Consider the following 19,678-nt stretch of genomic DNA (forward strand, 5'->3'; position numbering starts at 1 on the left):
CTTCCTCTTCCTCCTCCCCCTCCTCTTCCTCTTCCTCCTCCCCCTCCCCCTCCTCTTCCTCCTCCTCCTTCTTTCTCCTTCTGCCTTTTCCTTCTCCTTCTTGTTTTGGGGTGGAGGAGGTCAGAATGGCGGGTAGGGCAGACCTGGAAGGACTAGGAAGTGAGTGTGATGGGGGGTTATAATGTCAAATTCCTAAATAATCAATAGAAGTACCGTGAAAAGACATAAAAATAGTATGTTAGAGGCTGAAGAGATGGCTTAGTAGTTAGGAACATTTGCTGTTCCCAGCACCTATATCAGGCAGTTCACAGCTGCTTGTAACTCCAGTGCCATGGGTCCAACATCTCTTCTGCAGTGTGAGGACTTGTGCACATCCAGGCTCTCTCAAACATACATACAACATTAAAAAAACACAAATCTTTATAAGTTACGTTAGTCAGCCATGTGTGATGGCATATGCCTTTAGTCTGAGTACTCAGGTGGCAGAGGCAGTTGGATTTCTGAGCTGGAAGCCAGCCTGATCTACAGAGCAAGTTCCAGGAGAGCCAGGGCTGCACAGAGAAACTCTGTCTCAGAAACAAACAAACAAAAAAGGCTAGTCTGATTGTTGGAATGCATTGTTTGAAAAGAGACTCCTCTCTAGCTATTCTAGTCCAAAACTGCAACCCTGACATCTAAGCATGACCAAAGCTGTTGCATATTTCACGAAAAAATAAACAGAACAAACAAAATAAAGGGAATGAACATGTGTTGCAGAATAAATGTGGGCACAAAATTGGAAACTTCAAATTTAGAAAACTTATTTGTGATTTGCAGAGATTATGAATGAAAAATGAAATGAGGGAAAAAAATTGGATCTGTTGGTTTGTGAGATATAGCCCCAATCACATCAGATTGAAGTAATGGCTGATCTGTGTGTGACAATTTCGTTTGTTCAATATTAAAAGAATTATATGCCAATGTCCAGTTGATCATATACATATAAGCATCTGTAAGTGTCCATAAGTATGATGGGGTACAACTGTCTTCTAAGCACTTAGGAGACTGCAAGGTCACTGCAAGTTTGAGGCCAGCCTCATCTACATGTTGAGTTGCAGTCTAGTCAGGACTGTATGGATAGAATTTTTCTCATTCCCTTCCAACAAAAGGTAAAAATTTACATATGTGTAAGCATGTTGGCAAGCTGAGTATTATACATAAAGTATATAGAAGAGAAATCAAGAACATTATAAAATAGGAAAAAATACATTTTGAGTTGCTGTAGATTAAAGATTAAGAGTGGGGAGTGTTTAGGACATAGCTCAACGACACAGTATTTGCCTAACACGCACAAAGCCTTGAGTTCAAAACAGCACAAGAGTGCACGTCCTTCCTCCTCCCAAGGATGGATGTTTGGTTGAATGTGGAATTTGTGCTTTGGTTTCCTCATCCAATAAAATGTTAGGTCTGCCTACTTTGGATGGTTCAAGCATGAGATGCAGATAAAGGATCTGTATAGTGGTTGACATATAGTAAATTCTTAATAAACCTAAATGGGGTGTTATTGTTTCACCAATTATGTGGAAGTAAAGAGGTCGGACCAATAGCTCATTTTCAGGGTAAAGTCAAGATACATCTTTGAGGTCAGCAGTGACTGAACTGGATGGACCCCTCTTATGAAGAGGTGGAGGGGATCAAATGACGTCGACCGCCTTAGCAACAGGCCCCCAAAGAAGGTGAATTTCCGTAGCCAATAAGACACTGAGCTCTGGCAGAGGTAGCCAATAGATGACGGAAAGAGGAAGAGGGAGGACGCGCCAATTCTCCTGCCCAAGCCTCGGCCCAACAAAATGGCGTCGGCGTCGGCCTCGCTTTGTTTCCGTGGCTCTTGCAGCGGCAGCAGCGGTAGCAGCCTCTGAGCTGTGAGGACGATCCAGCACCAGCTGCGGTGACTACTAAGATCCCAGTACTTTTCCTTCAGCCACTGGCGCCGAGGAGCGCAGAACGGTACCCAAGGGGTTGCCGAAGCCAAGCGGCCGTCCGAGCCCAAAACATGACCGCTGAGCCCATGAGGTAAAACGCAAGCCCTTGTCACGGGCCCCGGCGTTCTGCTCCCGGGCGCCTTCCACTCGAGTGGGGTGTTTGCAAAGACGTGCGCTAGGTGCCCTAGGCCCGCGCGCGGCTTCGCGGTCAGCGGCATCGTTTTCCCTCTAGGTGAGCGGGGCTGGGGGAGCGCGGTGGGAAGCCCCAGCCGGGGCTCGGGGTGTGTGTGTGTGTATGTGTGTATGTGTGTATGTGCGTATGTGTATGTGTGTGTATATGTGTGTGCATGTGTGTGTGTATGTATGTGTGTCGGTCGGGGGCGGCATGCGGCGCGCGTTGCCTTCCCCGCCTCCCGTCGCTGCGGAGTCGGGAGCCCCTGCTCGGCTCACGCCTCCGTGCCCGCGGCGTCGAGGCCGGTGGGTCGCGGGGCGCTGAGGGCTTACGGTCATTCTTCCTAATCTTGGGGCCTAGCGATTGCGTGGGGAAGGAGGGGGAGGGAGGGAGAAGGGGGATGGGGGAGGAGGAGGGGCGGTGGGAGGAAGTGAGATCCTGGGACTAGCGAACCCCAATGGTCGCCTCCACTGGAAGTCCTCCGGCTCTCCGCGGCTCCCGGGAGGACAGGCGAGCTTTGGAGGTAGGAGGGCCGGGAAGGTGCCTCGAAAAGGTGTCTTAGCTTTTTCCCGACTCCAGATCCTAGAGGGTATCTTGGGATTCCTCTTGGGCGGCGGAGGCGGAGAAGGGCAGACTAATGCCGGCTTTTGCTTTCTGAGAACAGCGGCAGATTACTTTGCAGCGAAGTCCGGTTTTTAACGGGACATCCGTTGTCCCCCACCCCCTGCGGTTTGGGGCACATTCTGTGAAGTAGTTAGATCATATTTTTTATTTATTTGTTCCACGAGACTCTTCGAGAGCCGGTTAACGGGGATTCACCAGAAGATTTATTACAAAGGTAGATGAGAGCCCAGGCCCTATGTTACCGATCAAATTAGATTCAGGCTGTTTTTCCACGCGTTTCTGATTTGCTTCTTGACTGTGTGGAGTAGTTAATCTGAAATGTATACTGCTTTTATGCAGACGCCTTGTTTTTTTTAGGTAGTTTGATATTTGACCTTTCATCCCAAGACTGAATTAAGTGATTTTTCTACTCGGATGGGATGCAAGCTTGGTGTCTAGTGACAAAACAAAATTACAGGTAGCGTGGATCATAATTGCATCTGTAGTTGGCAAAATGTGCCACTGAATGACTACTAGGACAGCAGTTTAGATTGTAGAATTTGAGAATGAGCCTATCCGATTAGTTTCTACCTTAAACTGCGCATAGATGCTCTCTTGGGGAAAATAATACTTCAGTTCTTAAAATATAGGTCCTTAGTTGTGTAAAGATCATTGCATTCCTTTTACTGACCCAAGTAAAACAATTTTTTTAATGGAATATTGAGCAGCTTTGGCATTCATGTTCGTTTATTTGAATGGACCACCTTACAGTTCAATATGACTAGATTTTACTTCATTTCTTAGTTGTCTGTATTTAAAACCATAGTTCCTCCTTTGTGGATGGTGAAGCTGAACACTGAAGGATTTGAAGCCAGCCTGACTCAAAGCTAAAAAGCTCCAAACAGAAAACAGGTGTGTTGCCTGTATTCTCTACCTATCCAGAGGCTGAGGAATTCAAGACCAGCCTGGTCAACATCCTATGACTGTCTCAAAAGGAAAAATACTTAGGTTGTATTTGGATTTTCATCTTTCCTTCCTTTTGAGACATGTAAACCAAACTGGCTTTGAACTGAAGGATAATCACAAACTTTCCAGATGGCATGACAAGTGTCACCATGCTGGGTTTTGCTAGGTTGGAGATTGAACCCAGAACTTTCGTATATGTTAAGCAGGCATGCTTCCAACTGAGCTATTCGCTTTTCTTTTCCATGCTGTGGATCTTGTGCCCCTGAGCTTACTCACTGCTCTTCAGGGCTGCACAGCCTGCCCTCTTTTCGAAACAGTTTCACTAAATTGACCAGGCTGGCCACTGGTTCCTGTCTCACATTCTCCAATATCTGGGACTACAACACAGGATTTGGCACAACTGCCTCAGGGAACTCCTCCCCCTTTTTTAGGATGAAGAAATTATATATATCACTTAATGCTGGGTTTTTCTTTGTTTACTACTGGTCTTGTTTTTTATATCCTGGTGTTGATAATAATAAAATTGAGTACGTATGTGCCTTGTATAATTTACAGATTTTAAAGTTACATTTAGTGTGCGTGTGTGGGGGGGGAGGAGGGAGGGAGGGAGAGGGAGACCTACAGGGGTCAGAGAGTGTGTTCTTCCTTTGACCATGTGGGTGCTGGGGATAGAACTCGGGTTCTCAGTCTTAGCAGCAAACACTTTCCCATTGAGCCATCTTGCCAGTCCATTTGTATGCTTTATTTTGTCTTTTTATAGTATAGAATATAGAGTTTATTCAGGGCATGGGGAGGGGAGTTAAGAGGGTAGTAGAGGCAGAGAAAGGCGGGGGGCGGGGCAAGTAAGTAGAGGCCAGCCATGAGCACATGGAGAAGAGGGGAAAGGGAATGGGGAAGGGGCGAGGGAACAGAGAGGGAACAAGAATGCAAGAGGAACAAGAGATTACGAGCTGTATACTTTATTTTTAAAGGTGTCTTACTCACTTCTTCCATTACTGTGAAGAGTCACCATGACCACAGCTACTCTGATTTAAACGTTTGATTGGGAGCTTGCTTACAGTTTCAGAGGTTTAGCTCATTATTATCATGGCGTGGAACACCATTTCCTGTCTCCTTTCAGCTTTGTTGACTGCAGCACACATTTCTCACTTGGGCTGGTTCCATGCCTGGTCTTCAGCTTTCCTTCAAAGGTACCTCATGACTCTGGCATCTCCAACATACTGATTGGGATCTTCAATAAAAAGCCAGGCTTCATCTTCAGAGCTTCAACACAATGGCCTCTGTAGGTCTGCACATAGGCACACCACTGCCACAAACCTGGCTTCCGTGGCTTTCCTGAGTCACAGAGGAGGAGATTCCATAATCCCTTTCTTGTATCCAAAACCTCTTGGCCAATGCTGCCAAATTCTGCTGCTTCCTGGGGCTGGAACTCGGTCCCCTCCTTCAATTACATTTGCATCAGGTTCCATTGCTCCTGGTTTCTTTCTCTGCGGAGACTTTACAATTCCTCTCAGGCATAGGTAGTTGGGTGAGGTCTTGCCCCCGAGGATTCCGCTTAGCCTCAGGCTTTTCTTTAAACTTTGTATCTCTGAGCATTGAACTGAATCCATTACACATCCTGTTGTGTCGTTTCTCTTGTAACTGTGTCTTTTTTGTTTCTCTCTTTCCAGTTTGTTTCTTTTCATTATATATCTGCATAAGAATGATAACTAATGGGGCTGGAGAGATGGCTCAGTGGTTAAGAGCACTGACTGCTCTTCCAGAGGTCCTGAGTTCAAATCCCAGCAACCACATGGTGGCTCACAACCATCCGTAATGAGATTCGATGCCCTCTTCTGGTGTGTCTGAAGACAGCTACAGTGTACTCATAAATAAAGTAAATAAATCTTATTAAAAAAAAAAGAATGATAACTAATAACTACACTAGGTCAGTCAGTATGGTCAATATTGGTCTATCTTAAAATCTTCTCTGCCAATGGCATTAATCTAAAACTCTCCACTTATCTTTGGGCTGGTTTTTAGGGCAAGGACAAAAGGTACCCACATTTTGCCAAAATGTCACAAGAATAGTTTCTAGGCCACTTACTACTATTCTTCACCACTGAAACCTTTTGACTTGTCATACAGTTCAAATCTCCCTCAGCATAGTGGTCTTCCAAGCTCCTAATAGGGATAGCCCCTTAAGCCCTGCTTAAAGTGTCCAACCGATTTTCTAGTTCACAGCCCCAAAGTCTTCCACAGTCCTCCAGCAAACAGCATGGTCAAGGCTGTCACAGCAATACCCAACTCCCTGGGACTAACTTCCTTTTTAAAAAAATTATTTATTTTTATTTTCTGTGCATTGGTGTTTTGTATGTAAGTCTTTGTGAGCGCTTCTTATCCCCTGGACTGGAGTTACACACAGTTGTGAGCTGTCTTTTGAGTGCTGGCAATTGAACCTGGGCCCTCTGGAAGAGAGGCCAGTGCTCTCAACTGGTGAGCTATTTCTCCAGCTAACTGGTTCCAACTTTCGTTTTCGTCACTGTTCTGTTGCTGTGAAGAGGCACCATGAACACAGAAACTCTTAGAAAAGAAAACTTTTCATTGGGAGCTTGTTTACAGTTTCAGAATTTTAGTGTAGTGCTGAAGCAATAGCTTAGAGCTACATCCTGACCAGGAGGCAGAGGGGGGAAGAGGGAGGGAGCAGAGAGGGAGGGGGTGGGAGGGAAGGGGTAGAGAGGGTATAGGGAGGGAAGGAGAGGAGGAGGGGGAGGGGTAGAGAGGGTATAGGGAGGGGAGGAGAGGGGGAGGGGAGGGAAGGAGTGGGAAGGAGGGAAGGAGAGGGGGAAGGGGAGGAAAGGGGAAGGAGGGGGAGGGAGGGGGAGGAAAAGGGAAAGAAAAAAAGAGACAGACTGGCTGGGCCTGGTCTGGGCTTTAGAAACCTCAAAGCCCACACTCCCGGGATGCCACACCTACTCCTCAAATAGTCACTTCCTAATTAACCATTCCAATTTGTGAGCCTTGTGGGCCATTCTTATTCAAATCACAGGGCCAGAAGAGGCTATCAGGTCCCTGGAAGCTATAGTTTGAGGCAGCTGTAAACTGAACTCTTGTTTTCCACAAGTGCTCTTAAGTGCTGCGCCATCTCTCTAGACCCAACTTGTACAGTTTGGATTAATGTTCAGAATATTACTTCATGTTCCCCATTTTGCAGAGAAGGAAACAGAATGTGATGGAAGTTTTACAACTTGTAATTCTGGTCTTTCTTTCTGGTTGAGAAACGGTCTCAGTATGTGGCCCATGATAGCCTTAAACTCAGTTGGTAGTCCTCTTCAGCTTCCCAAGTGCCAGGATTGGAGGATTGGCCACCATTCCTGACTTAAGGAATTGAATTCCTTTAATTAATCTAAAGTTGTGGGGTGTGTGTGTATTTGCCTGTGGAAGCCAGAATGTGGTGATGGACTCCTTGGAATAGGTAATTGTAAGCTGTGACAAAGGTACTGGGAAACTAGGGTCCTCTGAACGAACAGCAAATGCCCTTTATTGTTGAGCCATTTCCAGTACCAGAAGTTTTAACCTGAAGGAATTAGTGCCTACCTTCCTGTCTGTCTGTCTGTCTGTCTGTCTGTCTGTGTGTCTGTCTCGCGTGTGCTCTCTCTCTTTCTCTGTCTCCTTCCTTCCTTCTTCCTTTCTTTTTCTTCTCTTTCTTTCTTTTTTCTTTTTCTGGTTTTTCGAGACAGGGTTTCTCTTTGTAGCCCTGGCTGTCCTGCAACTCTGTAGACCAGGCTGGCCTCAAACTCAGAAATCCACCTGCCTCTGCCTCCCAAGTGCTGGGATTAAAGGCGTGCGCCACCACTGCCCGGCGCCTTCTTCCTTTCTTTCCTTTTTTCTTTCCTTTTTTCTTTCCTTTTTTCTTCCTTCCTTCCTTCCTTCCTTCCTTCCTTTCTTTCTTTCTTTCTTTCTTTCTTTCTTTCTTTCTTTCTTTCTCTCTTTCTTTCATTCTTTCAACAGGATTTCTCTGTGTAGCCCTGGCTGTCCTAGAATTTACTCCGTAGACCAGGCTGACCTCAAGAAATCTGTTTGCCACTGCCCCCTGAGAGCTGGGATTAAAGGCATGTCTTATTCTACCTACCCTTTCTTAGTGCCCCTTTTAAAAACAAGATTTTTATTCTTACGTGAATTGGTGTTTTGCCTGCATGTATATCTGTGTGAGGGTATCAGATCCCCTGGAATTCGAGTTACAGACACTTGTGAGCTGTTATGGGTGCTGGGAATTGAACCCAGATCCTCTGGAAGAGCAGTCAGTCAGTGCTCTTAACCGCTCAGCCGTCTCTCCAGCCCTCTTAGTGTCTTCTTGAGCTGCCAAGTTTTGGCCACTTTATTTTAGGCTCAAATTTTTTGATAAAAGTAGTTTTTTCTCCCAGCTGTTTTTAATATACTGCAATTTACCTTTTAAATTGAAATGTATAATATAGTGAGGTGATCAATCATTTAACAGGACTGTCTTAAAATATGCAGTACCACCCCTTGTAAGTAACCATATATATATATATGTATGTCTGATGGTGGCCTGCTGGAGGCAGAGGCAGGTAGATCTCTGAGTTTGAGACTGGCCTGCTCTACAAAGTAAGTTCCAGACAGCCAGGGCTACACAGAGAAACTTTGTCTTGAGGGGTGTGGAAAGCCCCAAAAGATAAAAATCACATATACAGATGTAGGATGTTAATAAAAATTACTGCCCTGGTTATTGCTGTGGATGAATTTCATGGGGGTTATTAAGGGTGAAGTGTCACTGATCTCTCTGGTCATAATAAACACATTTATAGAAGAGCAACCAATAGGCAGTGTTTGCGAGCCAAGCCAAAACCCAGTTTCTCCAGCTGTTCCACCCTTCCTGGCTTTTAATCTTTATATCTTTCAATGTGAAACAGATATAATGCGGGCAGCTATACTTTATCATTAATTTGTTTTTTTTGTGTAGTAATTCCAGATGTTTTTTCTTCATTAAAATTTTCTAAGTAGGAGAAAAGCTTCTAATTTTTTACTTGTTTACAAAAAACCAGAAATGTTCTAGGGCTCTGTGGTAGAAAAATGCCTAATAGGCAAGAGCTAGGAAAATGTTAACAGATGATCTGGCTAAATTATATGCTGAATAACCACCTTGGCTTTAAGAGCTTTTCTTTTTTTAAGAATTATTTATTTTTTTAATGTATATGAATACACTGTAGCTGTCTTCAAACACACCAGAAGAGGGTATTGGATCCCATTACAGATGGCTCTGAGCCACCATGTGGTTGCTGGGAATTGAACTCAGGACCTCTGGAAGAGCAGCTAGTGCTCCTAACCTCTGAGCCATCTCTCCAGGCCGAGCTTTTTTATTTTTATGTTTTACTTTTTCATTAATTTATTCACTTTTATTAATTTAAAAGATTTATTTGCCGGGAAGTGGTGGCGCACGCATTTAATCCCAGCACTTGGGAGGCAGAGGCAGGCGGATTTCTGAGTTTGAGGCCAGCCTGGTCTACAGAGTGAGTTCCAGGACAGCCAGGGCTACACAGAGAAATCTTGTCTCGAAAAAACAAACAAAAAAAGATTTACTTATTTACTATGTATACAGTGTTCTGCCTGCTTGTAGGCATACAAGCCCAGAAGAGGGCATCGGATCCCATTACAGACGGCTGTGAGCCACCGTGTGATTGCTGGGAATTGAACTCAGGACCTCTGGAAGAGCAGTCAGTGCTCTTAACCACTGAGCCATCTCTTCAAGCTCCCTTATTTTATATTTTTAAGACAGAGTCTCACTTTGTCATTTGTCTGCCTGGAACTCTTAAACTGACTTGGCCTCAAAATCACAGAGATCCTGCTCAAATGTTAGAAGATGTAAGCCACCCTACTGGCCAGTTTTGTTTTTTTTTTTTTTTTTTAAGGACTGAGTCTCGCTGTGTACTCAGGATGTCCTTAAGTTTTCCATCCTTCTCTCCCAGCTTTCAATGTAGTTGGGATTACAGACTCCTCACTTTTGGCTTTTAAAGTCTCTTTAACTTTTTTGTTGTTGTTGTTGATTTGTTTTCTTGAGACAGGGTTTCTCCCTGTAGTCTTGCTTGAACTTGCTTTGTAGACCATTCTGGTCTTGAACTCAGGTCCACCTGCCTCTGTTTCCAGAGTTCAGGAATTGAAGAAATCCACCACTACCACCTGGCTAACTTTTTTTTTTTTTTAAAGATTTTGTTACTGTTTTTTGTTTTTCGATACAGGGTTTCTCTAAGAGATTTATTTATTTATTTTATGTATATGAGTACACTGTAAAATGTCTTCAAACACACAAGAGGGCATCAGATCCCATTACAGATGGTTGTGAGCCACCATGTCAGGGAATTGGACTCAAGACCTCTGAAAGAACAGTCAGTGCTCTTAACCACTGAGCCATCTCTCCAGCCTTTGTTACTGTTTTGGTTGACTGTTTTATGTTTCAAGTTTTTGACATTATGGAAAATCAACATCTGGTCAACTAAAACTTGCATATAAAGAACTTGATATAGAGAGAATTGATGGTACAGAGACTTGATGGGACTTCTCATTCTAATTCTTATGGCAAGTGATTATTTGAAATGCTGACAGTGGAATAATGTGTTATTCCCCTCCAGCCAGTCTTAGGGACCCAGCCAAGGGCTTTGTGTATGTGAGGCAAGCACTCTACCACTAAATTACATCCCGGCTGTTACTGGTCGCTTGGTCTGTCTGTCTGGCTGTCTTTCTCTTTTTCTTTCTGTCTTTGTTTCTTTTTTTTCTATCAAGAGGAAGCTTATTTAAACAAGATGCTTTACTTGAAAGGAGAACTATTTAGGATTCAATTTCTTTTTTTGTTATGTTCCTTTTTTGGGGCTGAGGACTAAACCCAGGGCCTTGAACTTGCCTAGCAAGAGCTCTACCAGTGAGCTAAGTCCCCAACCCCAGTTCATTTCTTTTCAAGAGTACTTTACCACTACTAAAAGATAGATTGCCATACATGTAACTGCTATATAAAAAATCTTAGGAAATTGGTTTTACAATGACAAAGAAAAACATTAGCCAGATGATGGTGTCACGTGCCTTTTAATCCCAGCACACGGGAGACAGGCAGGTTAGATTTCTGAGTTTGAGGCAGTCTGGTCTACAGAGCTAGTTTTAGGATAGCCAGGAATACACAAAGCAAATCTGTCTTGAAAAATTTTTTTTCTACACTCTAACAAGGTGTGTAAGGAGTTTTATGTTGTTGAGTTCATTTGTTCCTGCAGTATAAAGAAGAATGAGCAGGCCACTAATGGAGAAAGGGGATATTTTCTCAGAACCAGTACCTCCCTCTAGACAATCTCCATTTGAAGTCGGCTGAAACAGAAGACTGGCAATTCAGTTTGAAGGAAAGAAGCTCCTTATGCTTGTCCATGGACACCAATTCCTTTCTGTACATATAGTGAAGGAGGTCGGGGGAAGGACAGAGAAACTGCTGGGACCAAGTTGTGGCTTTCTATTGGAGAATATATATGTTCTTGGTCTATAACACAATTCGGGGGTAAAATAGCAGCTTCCCTTTCAGTAGACAGCTCCTGTCTGCTGTTGAAATGCATGAATCTTTTGTTCATCTTCCATTTCTAACTGTGCAGTTGTGTCTGGTTCATTGATTGATTGTCCATTAGACCAGGAGCTGATCTGCCTCACTGCCAAACTCTCTTGTTGCTAATAGGCTTTCCTTATAATTTACCAAGAGGTATAGGCCTCTTATCTTTCACTGCACCACAGAAGTACCCTGCCCCAGACCACCTTCAGGTTAACATAATTCTTGTTTTGAGGCTTGACTCCTTCCGTGACTTTCTCATCTGTCATGGTGAGAGCCACCTCACAAAAGAGGCTCAGGTCCACACTGAAGGAATGCACAAACAGCACCAGGGTTGGCAAAAGGAGGCAGCACCGGTGGACCACAAAACCTGACCTGTCTCTCTCTCTCTCTCTCTCTCTCTCTCTCTCTCTCTCTCTCTCTCTCTCTCTCTCTCTTTCCTTTTACATTGTTACTTTTAATAATGTGCATTTGTGTGTGTATGTATCACATGATGTGGGTGCTAGGATTTGAACTCAGGTCTTCTGGAAGAGCAACAAATGATCATTTTAAAGAATGAGCCATCTCTCCATGCCCATCTCCATTTTAGAGACAAGGTCTCCACTGTGTAACTCTGGATGGCATAAAACTTGCTATGTAGGCTAGGTTGTTTTCATACTTAAAGAGGTCTGCCTGCCTCTGCTTTTCAAGTGCTAGGATTAAATGCATGTGCCACCACACTGGCTAGTTTTAAAGTAGAAGCTGTCTGAATTGAGAGATGTTAGTTAATGTCTTTGAAAGTGTCTGGTACGTTGTTATTACCAAGCAACTGTATAATAAGCCAATATTTTAAATACACTATATGGGCAATATTTGTGTGTGTGTGTGTGTGTATTTCAAGTGAGTGATGAGTCCCTGCCTAAAAATGAAAAGAGTAAAAAAAAAGTGGGCTGTGAAGATAGGGTAGTGGTATAGTCCTTTTGTAGCATGAGTGAGGAGCCTCTGGGGGTTCAATCCTCTGGGGGTTCGATCCTCCCTAGTACTGCAAAACATTTGTGACCCTAAGTTTTCAGACACTGGTTTCATGTGGCCTAGGCTGGCATCAGGCTCCTTATACTCTTAATCTGCCTGTCTTCTCCTAACAGCTGTGATTGTAGGCATTCAACTTTAACCATGATTTTTATCAGGCTAGGTTTTGGTAACCTTTGATGTAGTTGGTCATGGAGCTGTTACTTATATATTGTAGTTTTCTGTAGATAAGTATATGCTATATATAGATGTGAATATTTTCTGCTACGTGTGGTGGTGCATATCTGTCTAATCCCAGTTACTTCAAGGCTGAGGTAGGAGGATTATGAGTTCTAGACCAACCTGTGCAACATCTTTTTTTTTTTACATTTAATGTTTTTTTTTTTTTTTTTTAAAGATTTATTTATTTATTATATATGAATACACTGTAGCTGTCTTCAGACACCCCACAAGAGGGCACCAGATCTCATTACAGATGGTTGTGAGCCACCATGTGGTTGCTGGGATTTGAACTCAGGACCTCGGGAAGTGCAGGCGGTGCTCTTAACCACTGAGCCATCTCTCCAGCCCCCTGTGCAACATCTTAAGAATCTGTCTCCAAAAGCAAAACAACAAAACAATATCTCTGTCTGAGCAATGGTGTCCCACACCCTTAATCCGAGCACTTGGGAGGCAGAGGCAAGCAGATCTCTCTGAGTTTGGGGCCAGCCTGATCTACAGGGTAAGTTTCAAGATAGCCAGGGCTCCACAGAGAAACCCTGCCTTGAAAAAAACAAAAATGGGGCTCTGCTTATAGGATTTCATTTTATTTGCTTTTTGGGTTGTAGGGAGAAGGGTAGTGCTGAGGGGAAGTTTACTTACTCGGTGTACATCATTTTTGCTTTGAAATTTAGAGGATTGTATACAGATGTTGCTGATGTGCTAGGTATCATGTATATATACTTAGGCAGACATTTGTTGGGAAGAGTAACCATTTTGCTTGAAGGTTGCTAATTTTGGCTCTAGATTTTGTTCTGCTTTAGATCTATTGTATTTTTGTCTTTGTGATTGAAATGATAGCTCTGAAAAGATCTATTATTATGATAGCCAGTTCTTTTTGCCCCGGGAAAAGATTTTTCTTGCCCTGGAAAAAGTTCCCTGTAGCTACTATTTTCACATCATGTTTTGGCTTAAAATAGTTATTTCTCTTCTTGGTTTCTTAGACCCGCTATCTCTTGTTCCTCATAATTTTTGTTCAGGGTATTACTGGTATGATCGTGAGTTGGCCTGTCAGTAACCTACACCATATTTGGGGAGAATGCCTTGTCAGTTGATCTAATACTTGAGTGTCAGTGAGGAGCAAAGCTGGGCACTGTTAGTGTGTGCAAAAGGTGGTACAAATTTACGTCTTTCCTACATCCCTTCATTCCACCACTTCCCAACCCCTCACCCTCTACTCCATCCTCATTCAGCAAGATGGCTCAGCAGGTAAAGGTGCTTACATTTTGCCCCTGAAATGTCCATGGTGGAAGGAGAAAACTGATTTACAAGCCTCCATGTGTACGATAGCCCATGCCACCTCCCCAGGACTCTGTAGGATTTCCTCTGCAGAGGTCAGCAGGCTGTGATCTAGCTACCAATTTGGGGCCCTTATTTATTTAAATTTTCTGTAACGTTCTATTGGAACATACCCAAGCCTGCTTGTTTATACCACGTGGCTGCTTTTGTAGCAACTACAAAAAATCATTTTGTTTTTTGTTTTTTTTTTTTTTTTGGTTTTTCGAGACAGGGTTTCTCTGTGTAGCCCGGGCTGTCCTGGAACTCACTCTGTAGACCAGGCTGGCCTCGAACTCAGAAATCCTCCTGCCTCTGCCTCCCAAGTGCTGGGATTAAAGGCGTGCGCCACCACCGCCCGGCCAAAAAATCATTTTGTAGTTGCAGAGTTGAATAGTTGCCTCTTATGGTCTACAAAGCCTAAAGGAAGTGTTCACTGGCCTTCATAGAAAGTTCACTGGTTTCTCCACTGAGTAAATGTAGGAAAACCACACCCAGCGAGTAGAGTTCATAAAAATACATGCATAAACATGTAATCGTGCCAAACAATTATCAGCTACCTCTGTTCACTGTTAGGAGCTACACCTAACTGCAGCTTAACAGTTTTCCATTCAATTTCTATTTCTATCATTTTGCAGTAATTCACAAGCTGCAAATGTTTGTTTTTAGGCAGTCTTAGGGAAAGGAGGCCTGAACCTCACCTTCCTTATAAAGCCCATTCTGGCCTTAAGCATACCCTGATCCTCTTGCATTACTTCTGTGAGTGTAAAATTTGGCATATGCTACCATACTTGGCTTATGAACTACTGTTCTTCTGCAGCCCACTTCAACGAGCAAATTTCAGGTCTGTTTTCAAGGCAGAGTGTCACACTTACTGTGTTTGTACATTTCTGAATCTTTTTTTGTTTGTGTGTTTGTTTTTTCAAGACAGGGTTTCTCTATAGCCCTGACTGTCCTGGAACTCACTCTGTAGACCAGGCTGGCCTCGAACTCAGAAATCCGCCTGCCTCTGCCTCCAAAGTGCTGAGATTAAAGGCGTGTGCCACCACTGTCTGGCTCTTTTTACATTTTTTTGACATTTCTGGATCTTGTGTAAAATTGCTGTCATTTTGGAATTGAAGAGATGGCTCTGTAGTTAAGAGAGAGCAGTGACTGCTTTTCCAGAGGCCCCAGGTTCAATCCCTAGCACCCACATGGCAGCTCACAACTGTCTGTAATTCTCATTATGCCTTCTTCAGGCTTCTGCAGCGTTGCTCAAGTGTAGTGCATAGACATACATACACGTACATACACAAAACATCATATACATAAGATAAAGGGAAAAAGCCTGCTATTGTTCCTTCCTTCCTTCCTTCCTTCCTTCCTTCCTTCCTTCCTTCCTTCCTTCCTCCTTATTTATCTAAGGTCTTACTCTGTAGTTCTGCCTTCCTTCTTCATCACCTTCCACTTCCAGTTTGCTTGCTTGCTTATTTGTTTAGACAGCATCTCACTCTGTAGTCCAGTCTACTTTCTTTATCATCTTCCCTTCCTGGTGCTGGAATTATAGGCATGAGCCACCACATACAGTATAATAGTTAAATGTTCTAAAATGTTCTAACTGAACCAGATGGATAGGAGCACTGCCCCACAGAGTTCACATTGTCCTTTTACAGATCTCTTAGGATATGCCCATCAAATTGCCATTTGAATAATTATGTTTAATACCCACAGATTAATGCTCCTGCTAGACCGTTCTTTCTTTTTTTCTATAGTGAGTGATGGAAACTATGGGCTCAAATGGTCAAGCCTGCTGGAAATAAGTGAATGCTGAATGTTCAGCCTATGTGGTACTTGTATATCACGTCCTGTAAGTCTTAGAGAATATTACAGAACAGGGGCAGACAGAATGTAAGAACTAGAAGTAGTAGCTACAGAGATGACTTGCTGTTCTTTCAGAGAGTGAGCTTACATGTGCACACTTAAATACACACAGGCAAACAAACACTCACACATAAAAGAGGCTGGAAGAAGTGGGGAGAGTTAGAACATCTTAAGAACGTATCACTGTAGCTTTAATTTTTTCAATGCCTGCTTTTAATGATGGTTCTTAAATGCTTTAACCCTCCCTTCTAGCCCACCACCCACCATAGGTAGTGGAAAAGAAGGAATATGGGGGAAGTGGACCTGTTTAGAAAGGTTCTTTGGAGCATCTGTATTGTTCAGTTCACAGGTTAGCAGTGGCACTCGAAACACTTCACAGACAAACTAGCAGTCCAGTTTGATGGAGTTGGGATAGCAGATGTAGATTAGCAGTGGTGATGACACGACCTAGCAGAGACAGTCAGACCTCAGCCAAAGTGATATGAGTCAGCAGGAGGGATTAAGACCAGCAGGGATGTCAGGAAAAGTTCTCTGCTATGCATCTCTCAATAATGCGAAGAGGAGCAGATAAGCCAGACTAGGAAGCATTGTACAGCTAGCTCTACAAGCAAGCCCCTCTCACAGTCTGTTGAGTCCTTTTCATACTCCCCTGCAAACATCACATGTCCTCCTGGGGCCTTGTCTCACCATGTCTTGCCACATGAGTCTATATCAGCTGATATCACTGTGCCAATCCCAAGTCTGAAGAAGTGGCAAGAGGCCACAAAAACTTTTCCAGAAGTTTTTGGTGTGTTTCTCTATGGAGTCATGACAAATTGAGCTCAACAATGCGAACCAATACATGGTGTCGTTAGTGAAGAATCCTTCATCACACATCCTTTCACATGTCTGCTTTAGCAAATCATCCTTTCATCTGTGTCTGCTTCAGGAGAACAGTCCTTCACATGTCTGCCCCAGCAAAACACCATCTCACACAACTGACTTTCCAAAGAACCCTTAAGTTCTCACTTTGCATCACTGTTGTACTTTTTAAAAAAGGTTTATTTTTACTTATGCATATGTATGTTCTTTCTGTGTGTATGCATTTTTGGTGGGTGCCTGTGGGGACCAGAAGAGAGCACTGGATCCCCTGGAGTTGGAGTTACAGGAGAGGATGTGAGATGCCCAATGTAGATGCTGGGAATGGCTCCTGTCCTCTGCAAGGGTACCAAGTACTCTTAAATTCTGAGCCATTTCTCCAGCCCTGCTGTTGCATATTTGATCCCACAGCGGTTGTGATTACTGCTATGGGATCAACTATGGGCCTGACAGCATTTTGGTTCTTTGGGGGAGGGGGTTGGTTAGACCTGCATGAAAATGACTGCTAGGAGAGATGAGCTCAAGAGGCACTACTTCTCCTTGTCAGTAGCCAATTAACTGTCAGTGGGGGAGGGGGAGAGACTTCTTTAGTGGTGTGTAAGTAATCCCTCACTAGGCCTTCTAAGTAACCCTAGTAAAATTTACTGGAAACTAGAAGAGGGGTTAGGTTGGAAGATGAAGGAAGTCAGTGAGAAGTGAAAGAGAGTAGGATTGGCAATAGAGATCAATGATAAAAATATATACATATGAAACATAGACTATTATATATAATCAAGATACAATAATATAAAACCTGTACTAATATATATTTTGGTTACTAATCCAACCCTCTGCCTGGAAAATGGTTTTGGTGTTATTGAAAAGATATTTTAATATTCATTTATAGAAAAAATGTATTTAAATTAAAATGAATGTTTTAACTAAGGCTGGAACATGTCTGTAACCCAAGTTCTTGGGTGATAGAGGCTGGAAGACCAAGAGTTTAAGGTTAGTAGTGTCTTTTGTGCGTGCCCTAGAGATTGAGCCTTGGGCAGGGCTTCCTGTGTGCTTACCATGGGCTACATAGTTTTCCAACTTTTCTCTTTCTCCCTTTTCCTGTTTTGATTTATTTTTGTATGTATGTGGGTGTGTATGTGTATGAATAGGTGGTCGATGCCTGCAGTGGCCAGAAGAGAATGGAGCTGCCTGATGGGTGTGTTGGATTGTAAGTCTGGTTCTCTGTAAGAACAGCAAGTACTCTATTTTTTTCTAGGATTTAGGTTTATCTTTATTTATGCTTCAATGTATGGGTGTATTGTGAGTGTGTGCTACATGTGTTTCCATTGTACAGAGTCTAGAAGAGGGTGTTGGGTTCCCTAGAACTGGAGTTCCAGGTTGTTGTGAAGCACTTGATATGGATGCTAGGGACTAAACTCAGGTCCTCTAATAGAAGAGCAGCAACTGTTGCTAACCATTGAGCCATCATCTCTCCAGCCTGAAGCAAGTACTCTTTAACTGCCGAGTTGTCTCATCTGGCTTCCCACCTCACCTTTGTTGTGGTGCTCCGAGTTAAACTCAGAACCTGGGACATGGTAGGGTTTCTACCCTGCCTCTGCTTATTGAGTTCAGGCCTTCCCAGGCCTGTATGTTACAGCCCCTTCAAGAGACTGAGCAATTGGGGCAGAATTGCACATAATAGGTGGTATTTTCGTGGCTCAGGTAAGGATCTTATGACCTTCCTCTTCCTCTTCTTCCTCCTCTTCCTCCTCTTCCTCCTCCTCTTCCTCCTCTCCCTCCTCCTCTTCCATTTCCTTGTGTTGAGATTATTAGTTATGTACTGCCACTCCTGGCTTTATGCACTGCTAGGAGGGAACCTAGGGCTTGGTGCATGCTACTAGGCAAGTGTCTGCCAAGAGAGCTACATCCCTAGCCCTTTTTTTTGAAGACAGGTTTCTCACTGTGTAACTCTAGTTGTTCTGGAGCTTGTTTTGAACTTTCAGCTATCCTTCTCTTTCTGCCTCCCAAGTGCTAGTATTTTCTATTTTAAAAATCAGAATTTCAACAGGTACTTAATTTTTCTGTGTATGGATATGTATATGCCACAGTAAGTGTATGGGGGTCAACTTGTGGAAATACATTTCTCCTTCCTTTTGGGTCCCATGGCTTGGCATCAGCACCTTTACCTGCTATCTAACTGTTCCTCTTTTTCTTTTTTAAATATGTTGACTGTTTAATGAATTTGTGATTCATTTTTGCTGAGGCTATGGTAATCTTCCTTGCATCATTCCAATTTTAGCATATAGGCTGTCAGAACACTGAAGAAAAAAATTTTTTACAGTTATTTGTGTGTAATGTGCATGTCAAGACAACTTGTATGAGTCTGTTTTCTCCTTTCAGTATATTATTCTTGGGGAGAGTCAGGCATGGTGGTGGCAAGTGTCCGTAGTTATTGAGCTATTGAAGTGGAAACTTCTAGTTATTTGGAAAGTATGCCAAATGATGGTTTGCTGGGGCACACAGGTGAAATGATGTCTTGCTAAAGGAAACACATGAAAGAATGTTTTCCTGAAGCAGACACAGGTGAAAGCATGTTTGGATATAGCAGACACATGAAAGGACACTTGATAAATATGACCCCACAGACAGTGGGAGATGAGCACTAAGCCTTGGTTTGGTTTGGTTTGCTATGTATGCTATCCTTTGCTAAAGACAGGCATGTATTAGTTCGCCTTCCATAGCATTGTTGAGCTCAACCTGTGATACACTTCCATTGAGAGAAACTCACCCAAAAACTGTTCCTGGTTCCTGTGGCAGCTTGCCTCTTCAGCAGCCTTGCCTCAGGCCAATTGGGGAGCCTGGCGGTTTCTTCAGGATTGAACTACACCTGCCTGGTATCTGCTTGCTGAAAGGACTGGACTGTAGCTGCTGGTTCGTGCCTGGTGTTTGCCTGCTTAAAGGACTGGACTGTAGCTGCTGGTTCCTGCCTGGTGTTTGCCTGCTTAAAGGACTGGTCTGCAGCTGGTGGTTCCTGCCTGGTGTCTGCCTGCCTAGAGGACTGGTCTGCAACTGGTGGTTCCTGCCTGGTGTCTACCTGCCTAGAGGACTGGTCTGCAGCTGCCGAGTCTTGGTTTTTGCTATGGGACTGAACTGCCGCCCAAGAAGATTGAG

At 43.5% G+C, this 19,678-nt stretch overlaps 1 protein-coding gene across 1 annotated transcript in view; it reads left to right on the plus strand.

The window, feature by feature from the left end:
* The first annotated feature begins 3,619 nt into the window (after positions 1-3,619).
* The window catches only part of Atrx (ATRX chromatin remodeler), a 126,509-nt gene continuing 110,450 nt past the window's right edge, over positions 3,620-19,678 (plus strand). The window contains exon 1 of the mRNA XM_028771455.1: positions 3,620-3,648. The gene's annotated coding sequence lies outside the window, so the exon portion shown is untranslated. The remainder of the gene's footprint in view (positions 3,649-19,678) is intronic.

This window comes from Grammomys surdaster, unplaced genomic scaffold (genome assembly GCF_004785775.1).
Source record: "Grammomys surdaster isolate TR1022 unplaced genomic scaffold, NIH_TR_1.0 207, whole genome shotgun sequence".
Taxonomy (NCBI): Eukaryota; Metazoa; Chordata; class Mammalia; order Rodentia; family Muridae; genus Grammomys; species Grammomys surdaster.